Here is an 8,082-nt window from a genome sequence, read left to right as displayed (position 1 = left end):
AATTTATTTTCAACTGAAGAAAGAAAGACACGGACACCTTGAATAAGATGGGGGTGAGAAAATGATCAGGACATTTTCATTTTGAAGTGAACTAATCCTTTAATAGTCATGTGTTTGATTATTTGATAGAGCTGTTGTTCGTGACTGACGTCTGTTTTCACTTCTGTTTCTGTGTTTATTTCTGTAACATCCTCCATCAAAGCTCATGAGGTAATTCACACTGAGATCCTTCATCACTCAATAGAGTCTGAGAAGATGAGCTTATATTTCCTGTCATGAGTCGCTGTTTAGAAGTAAAAATATGAAGTTTGATTCATTGAAACTGATAAAACAATATTTCCATCTTTCAGGGGTTTCTGGTGATGATTGGGGTGTGAGTTACAGTCCTTCACACATCTGTGCACTAAAAAACTCAACTCAAGTGATAATGAGATGCACTTATAGATACCCTACTGGACATCAGTGAAGTGTTCTGCACAAACGCACTGGTAATAGATAATGTAGAGCCTCCAGATCTGTCTGAGGACCCTGAATACAGTCAGAGGCTTCAGTATCTGGGAGATAAACAACAAAACTGCACCGTCAGACTGAGTCATGTGACACTGAAGGATTCACACACGTACTGTTTCAAAATCATCACTGATAAAGCTGGTGTGAAATGGCTTGGTGTTCCAGGAGTGACTCTTACTGTCACAGCTGAGTTTGGTGAGGTTTATCTTTTCTTCTGTGTATTATGTTGAATAATAATCAGTGTATGACAGCAGCACTAGATATAATGTGTGTGTTGTGTTCAGATCTTCAGGTGGAGTCTCCTGAGAGAGTGACAGAGGGAGATTCAGTCCGTCTGACATGTAAAAGCAGCTGCACTCTGACTGACAAAGCAACATTCATCTGGAACAGAAACTCAGAGATGATAACAACTAATAGTAAAGTCAGTAACAAACTCTTCCTCGAGCCAGTCAGAAGAGAGGATGCAGGCAGATATAGCTGTGCTGTACACGGACACCATCACATCTCTCCTGATCTTCATCTCAATGTCATGTGTGAGAATGAATTTAAGATTTTTTTTTTGAAAAGAACAAAAAAAATGATTCAGATCATGTGTCTAAACGTTCGCACTGGTAGCCTTAGCCCTCAATTCTGTTTTATTGCTCAGATTTCTTTGTGTGGCTGTTCACATTATTATTAATTGAATGTGTCCAATAACAGATTTGAGTTTGAACTGCACAGTAAAATCCTCAGAGTTTAATCAACACTGTCACTTTAACTCTTTAGATTGGGACAATATGTGCCGTGAGCAGTGTTGATTTATCTCTGGGGATTTTGCAGTGGTCATAGATCTGAACAATAGTAAACATGGAGGCCACTGAAGTCAGAGTTTATGTGTTTATGAGTTTAAGTGTTCATTTATAAGGTGATGTGAAAATCATGCACAGGTGATGAGGAGGACATGGATGAGAGAGAGCAAAGGTTTTTATAGTTTTACCTCAAGTTTTGCTTGTAGAGCTGTCACTTTTATACTTATAACAGTCAAATCCCATTTGTGCAACAAACAGAAAAACTGATTTGGGCCACTTTTCCCTGCAGTCTGAATGTAAACACTACAGAGTCTGAGAAGGAAACAGGTAGGAAAGGTCAACTTTACAAATTCAGTACTTTAGAAACATGAAAATGCAATTTAACACACAAACACACACACACACACAAATACATATATTACACCAATCAGGCATAACATTATGACCACCTAATATTCCTAATATTGTGTGAATATCCTTTAAGTCCTGTAAGTTGAGAGGTGGGGCCTCCATGGGTCACGCCGTCTTCACACCGCACGCGTTAGCAGGGCGTAAGCAGCGCAGGAGCGGAGCGTATGGAGTGCGGGAGCCGCGCGCACCATTTGTGCTTTCACACTGGCAGCGTTTGTCGCTAGCAGCTGAACTGCGGCTTGTATATTGCACATACAGACGAATATCGTCCATTGTCACCTTTCCCGGTGTTCTCCCCCGACCCCTGTCTGTCTCGTGCTTTGATTTATGATGGGCAGCATGCTTCCTCCATGTCTAAAATAAATAAATAAATAAATAAATATATATATATAATAAATAATAAATAATAATAATAAATTATATATATATATTTATATATATTTTATATATATTATATTTATTATATATATATTTATATATATTTATATATATTTTATATATATATATATATATATATATATATATATATATATATATATATATATATAATATTTATTTTATATATATATATTATATTATTTTATATATATACAGCCTATATATATATATATATATATATATATATATATATATATATATATATATATATATATATATATATATATATATATATTAGTTTACATGATAAAAGTAACCTTTAAAGTTAAGATAAGCCTCTAGTTTTAATCATTTAAACGGACCTTTCAAGTTTGGCCATAAACCTCTGGCAGTGTTGTGTTTTCTTGTATTTTATACATTTTTCACAGCGCTGGATGTCATATGGTGATCGTGAAACACACGGGACACTTCACTACATGATTTCATGGTGAAATTTGTTATTTTCCATGTTAATCAGGTCAGTTTTGATCAAGAACAATCCACTGTGGCTTTAATTCAGCGCGAGCAGCGCTGCAAAAATAGACTCGGCGCCGAAATGATCGCGGCACTGCTGCTTCTGCTCTGCTCCTGCTACGCGCTGCCGCGCTGCCTCTGCATGCAGTGTGAATGCTCTAATCCGTTAACATGGGCGCCGAAAAAAACACGCGCTGCTTACGCCCTGCTAACGCATGCAGTGTGAAACCGCCGTCAGACTTGTTTGTTCAGCACATCCCACAGATGCTCTATTGGATTGAGATCTGGGGAATTTGGAGGCCGAGTCAACACCTCAAACTTGTTGTTGTGCTTCTCAAACCCTTTCTGAAGCATTTGTGCTTTGTGGCAGCGCATTATCTGCTGAAAGAGCCACAGCCACCATGGTCTGAAACAATGCTTAGGTAGGTGTTATGTGTCAAAGTAACATCCACATGGATGGAGGACCCAAGGTTTCCCAGCAGAACATTGCCCAAAGCATCACTGCCTCTGCTGGCTTGCCTTCTTCCCATAGTGCACCTGTGCCATGTGTTCCCCTGGTAAGCCACACACCCACACCCGGCCATCCACGTGATGTAGAAGAACACATGATCATCAGACCAGGCCACCTTCTTCCATTTCTCCATGGTCCAGTTCTGATGCTCATGTGCCACTGTTGGTGCTTTGGGCGGTGGACAGGGGTCAGCATGGGCACCCTGACTATGCCGCCCCATACGCAACAAACTGAGATGCTCTGTGTATTCTGACACATTTCTATCAGAACCAGCATTAACTTCTTGAGCAGTTTGAGCTCTAGTAGCTCGTCTGTTTGATCGGACCACACGGGCCAGCCTTCACTCCCCACGTGCATCAATGAGCCTTGGCCGCCCATGACCCTGTGACAGGTTCACCACTGTTCCTTCCTTGGAGCGCTTTTGATAGAGACTGTGGCTGTGTGGTTCAGGTGTGTTTGATTGGGGGTTGGAGCTAAACTCTGCAGGATGGTAGCCCTCCAGGAGAAGGGTTGGAGACCTCTCCTATATAACTTAAATATATAACAAGATCTAGGTCTTTAGAGTCTTTGATTTGAACCAGCATCAGCGATGTGTGTGTGTGTGTGCTAACAATGAGAGTAGAACCAGTCACATATAAATAAACACTGAATGAACTGTAAATACCTGTAACCTGTAGATCTTTAATACTGTGATCTCCTTCAGTCCATCTGCTGACAAATGAGTCTGTGATGCAAAATTTACTTTCACTGAGTGCGTTTACATGCACTTTCTTAAGCCGATTATGCTTAATAAGCCAACAACGAACATGGTCATGTAAATGCGGTAACCCGTTTTCTTTTATCGGAGTAAGGTCATAAACCGTTTAAGCATAAACCGGTCGGAACAGGTAGTTTTTTGCCTCTTACCCCGATTTTGCGCGGCATGTAAACACGTTAACCTGCTTTCTGTCAGCTTAATGAAATGTGTGATAGGGGACAGAAACGAGCAGATTTAAACACATCTAGACAGAGCAAGTGTTTTGCATGAAAGAAAGTAGGAAATATATCACAAATGTAGACTCTTTTAAGACCCAGAAAATTGTAAAAATGTGTTCTCATCTCTCGTGCAGTAGAAGGTTCAGTCAAAACGCTGCATCTGTAACTGCGTGAGAGTATATGAGCCGTAGGTTTCCCGCTGACACGTTGTAAGCTTTATTTAACATCACAGCTGACATAACATATGGAATACTTGGAGTCAGATACGGAAATTAATATTTTTGACATCACTACAAGGAAATAATCCGATTTATTAATAAAGTCATGTAAGCGCGGTTTACTTGCGTTGTCAGTTTACTGGTGTGCATGTAAACGGGGAAAACTGGTTATTTCAATAAGTTCATATTTGTGAGTTATCAGCTTACTGGTGTGCATGTAAAAGTGTACATTGTTAGTGTTTGTATTTTTCTGTTAGATCCACCAAAGAACGTCTCAGTGTCCATCAGTCCATCTGGTGTAATAGTGGAGGGAGATTCAGTGACTCTGAGCAGCAGCAGTGATTCAAACCCTCCTGCAAAAATCAGATGGTTTAAAGGAATAATGTCTGTAGGATCTGGAAGAATCTACAGCATCAAAAAGATCAGCTCTGATGACAGAGGAGAATACAAGTGCAAGTCCATCAATGAACATGGAGAGAAATACTCTCAGGCTGTAACTCTAAACGTCATGTGCAAGTTACTGATCACCTGCACATTGTTCACATCTACATTTACAATTTCTAATATTTAATGTGAATTTGAAATGATCATTCCATCATCATTGATGGAATCATCATTCCATCAAGCAACAAAAACAAAGGCACTAAACGATAACAATCACAAAATAAATGAAAAACATTATCAGTATTATTACAAAATGGACATATTGATGAAACCAATGGTTTAAACCTGGAAACAAAATTATTAGTGGCCACTATACCATGAATGATCCTCCACTGAAGATCCCCACTTCTCTTTGGTATTGGAGGCTTATATAAAAGTCTCCAAGAGGGAATAACTTCATCAGGGGCAGAAAAATGAGCCCTCCATTTACTATCAACCCTTTCCCTTAATTGTTTACAATGAGCATCTTTTACACATATATGATACAAAATCTTTTTTCCAAGGGATTGAAAATCCAAAGCTTCGTACCCCTTCAACAAGAGACACTGACCACTTACATTCATTTCCAAATTTTTGGGGTTAACTTTTAAAACAGGAAACGTCGGAGTCACTGCATCATTGTGAATAAACTCATTTAAAAAGGACAAGAAATCAGAAGGAAAAGAGACTTTAAGACTATTGATAAAACCCTCCATAGTCCTAACTGATCTAAGACCAACTTGGTCAGCAAGAGTCAGTACACTTTTCCATTGACTATTGTGCAAATCAAGCAAATCAATAATTCTTATTATCCCTACTTTACTAAACATTATAATAAATGAATTCAGTACATTTGATTGTATTTTAAACAATGGATTAAACCCCAATTCAAAAGCCCTTATGATGCCAAAAAAAAGGAGGACCGTGACGTCGCCCGGTATGGCGCAGCCGGGGCCCCACCCTGGAGCCAGGCCTGGGGTTGGGGCTCGTATTCCGTGTCCCCTGGACACGGAAACTGGCTCTTGGGACATGGAATGTCACCTCGCTGGTGGGGAAAGAGCCTGAGCTTGTGCGTGAGGTTGAGAGGTTCCGACTAGAGATAGTCGGAATCACCTCCACGCACGGCTTGGGCTCTGGAACCACACTTCTCGAGAGGGGATGGACTCTTCACCACTCTGGAGTTGCCCATGGTGAGAGGCGGCAGGCTGGTGTGGGTTTGCTTATAGCCCCCCAGCTCTGCCGCCATGTGTTGGAGTTTACCCCGGTGAACGAGAGGGTCGTTTCCCTGCGGCTTCGGCTCGGGGATAGGTCTCTCACTGTTGTGTGTGCCTACGGGCCAAACAGCAGTGCAGAGTACCCAACCTTCTTGGTGTCCCTGGGAGGGGTGCTGGAGAGTGCTCCGACTGGGGACTCCGTCGTTCTACTGGGGGACTTCAACGCCCACGTGGGCAATGACAGTGAAACCTGGAGGGGCGTGATTGGGAGGAACGGCCCCCCTGATCTGAACCCGAGTGGTGTTCAGTTATTGGACTTCTGTGCTAGTTACAGTTTGTCCATAACGAACACCATGTTCAAGCATAAGGGTGTCCATCAGTGCACATGGCACCAGGACACCCTAGGTCGTAGGTCAATGATCGACTTCGTGGTCGTTTCATCTGACCTGCGGCCGTATGTCTTGGACACTCGGGTGAAGAGAGGGGCGGAGCTGTCAACTGATCACCACCTGGTGGTGAGTTGGATCCGATGGCGGGGGAGGAAGCTGGATAGACTCGGTAGACCCAAACGTACTGTGAGGGTCTGCTGGGAACGTTTGGCCGAGTCTCCTGTCAGAGAGATCTTCAACTCCTGCCTCCGGTAGAGCTTCGACCGGATCCCGAGGGAGGCTGGAGATATTGAGTCCGAGTGGACCATGTTCTCCACCTCCATTGTCAAAGCGGCTGCTCGGAGCTGTGGACGCAAGGTCTCCGGTGCCTGTCAAGGCGGCAATCCCCGAACCCGGTGGTGGACACCGGAAGTAAGGGATGCCGTCAAGCTGAAGAAGGAGTCCTATCGGGCCTGGCTGGCTTGTGGGACTCCTGAGGCAGCTGACAGGTACCGGCAGGCTAAATGGACTGCAGCCCGGGTGGTTGTGGAGGCAAAAACTCGGGCCTGGGAGGAGTTCGGTGAGGCCATGGAAAAGGACTATCGGCTGGCCTCGAAGAGATTCTGGCAAACCGTCCGGCGCCTCAGGAGGGGGAAGCAGTGCCCTACCAACGCTGTTTACAGTGGCGATGGGCGGCTATTGACCTCAACTGGGGATGTTGTCGGACGGTGGAAGGAATACTTCGAGGATCTCCTCAATCCCGCCGTCACGTCTTCCATTGAGGAAGCAGAGGCTGGGGGCTCAGAGGAGGACTCGTCCATCTCCCAAGCTGAAGTCACCGAGGTGGTCAATAAACTCCTCGGTGGCAAGGCACCGGGGGTGGATGAGATCCGCCCTGAGTACCTCAAGTCTCTGGATGTTGTGGGGCTGTCTTGGCTGACACGCCTCTGCAGCATCGCGTGGCGGTCGGGGACAGTGCCTCTGGGATGGCAGACCGGGGTGGTGGTTCCTCTTTTTAAAAAGGGGGACCGGAGGGTGTGTTCCAACTATAGGGGGATCACACTTCTCAGCCTCCCCGGGAAAGTCTATGCCAGGGTACTGGAGAGGAGAATTCGGCCGATAGTTGAACCTCGGATTCAGGAGGAACAGTGTGGTTTTCGTTCTGGTCGTGGAACACTGGACCAGCTCTATACCCTCTACAGGGTGCTGGAGGGTTCATGGGAGTTTGCCCAACCAGTCCACATTTGTTTTGTGGATTTGGAGAAGGCATTCGACTGTGTCCCTCGCGGCGTCCTGTGGAGGGTGCTGGGGGAATATGGGGTCCGGGGTCCTTTGCTGAGGGCTGTCCGGTCCCTGTATGACCGAAGCAGGAGTTTGGTCCGCATTGCCGGCAGTAAGTCAGACTTGTTCCCGGTGCATGTTGGACTCCGGCAGGGCTGCCCTTTGTCGCCGGTTCTGTTCATAATTTTTATGGACAGAATTTCTAGGCGCAGCCAAGGGCCGGAGGGTGTCAGGTTTGGGGACCACACGGTTTCGTCTCTGCTCTTTGCTAATGACGTTGTCGTGTTGGCCCCTTCTAACCAGGACCTTCAGCATGCACTGGGACGGTTTGCAGCCGAGTGTGAAGCGGCTGGGATGGGGATCAGCACCTCCAAATCCGAGGCCATGGTCCTCAGTCGGAAAAGGGTGGCTTGCCCACTTCAGGTTGGTGGAGAGTTCCTGCCTCAAGTGGAGGAGTTCAAGTATCTAGCGGTCTTGTTCACGAGTAAGGGG

At 44.7% G+C, this 8,082-nt stretch overlaps 1 pseudogene across 1 annotated transcript; it reads left to right on the top strand.

The window, feature by feature from the left end:
• The first annotated feature begins 301 nt into the window (after positions 1-301).
• On the top strand, positions 302-4,875 carry LOC307124232 (B-cell receptor CD22-like; annotated as a pseudogene). The gene is made up of 3 exons: positions 302-705; positions 795-1,043; positions 4,562-4,875. The product of its transcript is annotated as a B-cell receptor CD22-like (transcript).
• The last annotated feature ends 3,207 nt before the right edge of the window (positions 4,876-8,082 follow it).

Source organism: Gobio gobio, assembly GCF_949357685.1.
Source record: "Gobio gobio genome assembly, chromosome: 3".
In the NCBI taxonomy this organism is placed as follows: Eukaryota; Metazoa; Chordata; class Actinopteri; order Cypriniformes; family Gobionidae; genus Gobio; species Gobio gobio.
Note: the sequence above shows the minus strand (reverse complement) of the source record. Positions and strands in the feature narration are given on the sequence as shown.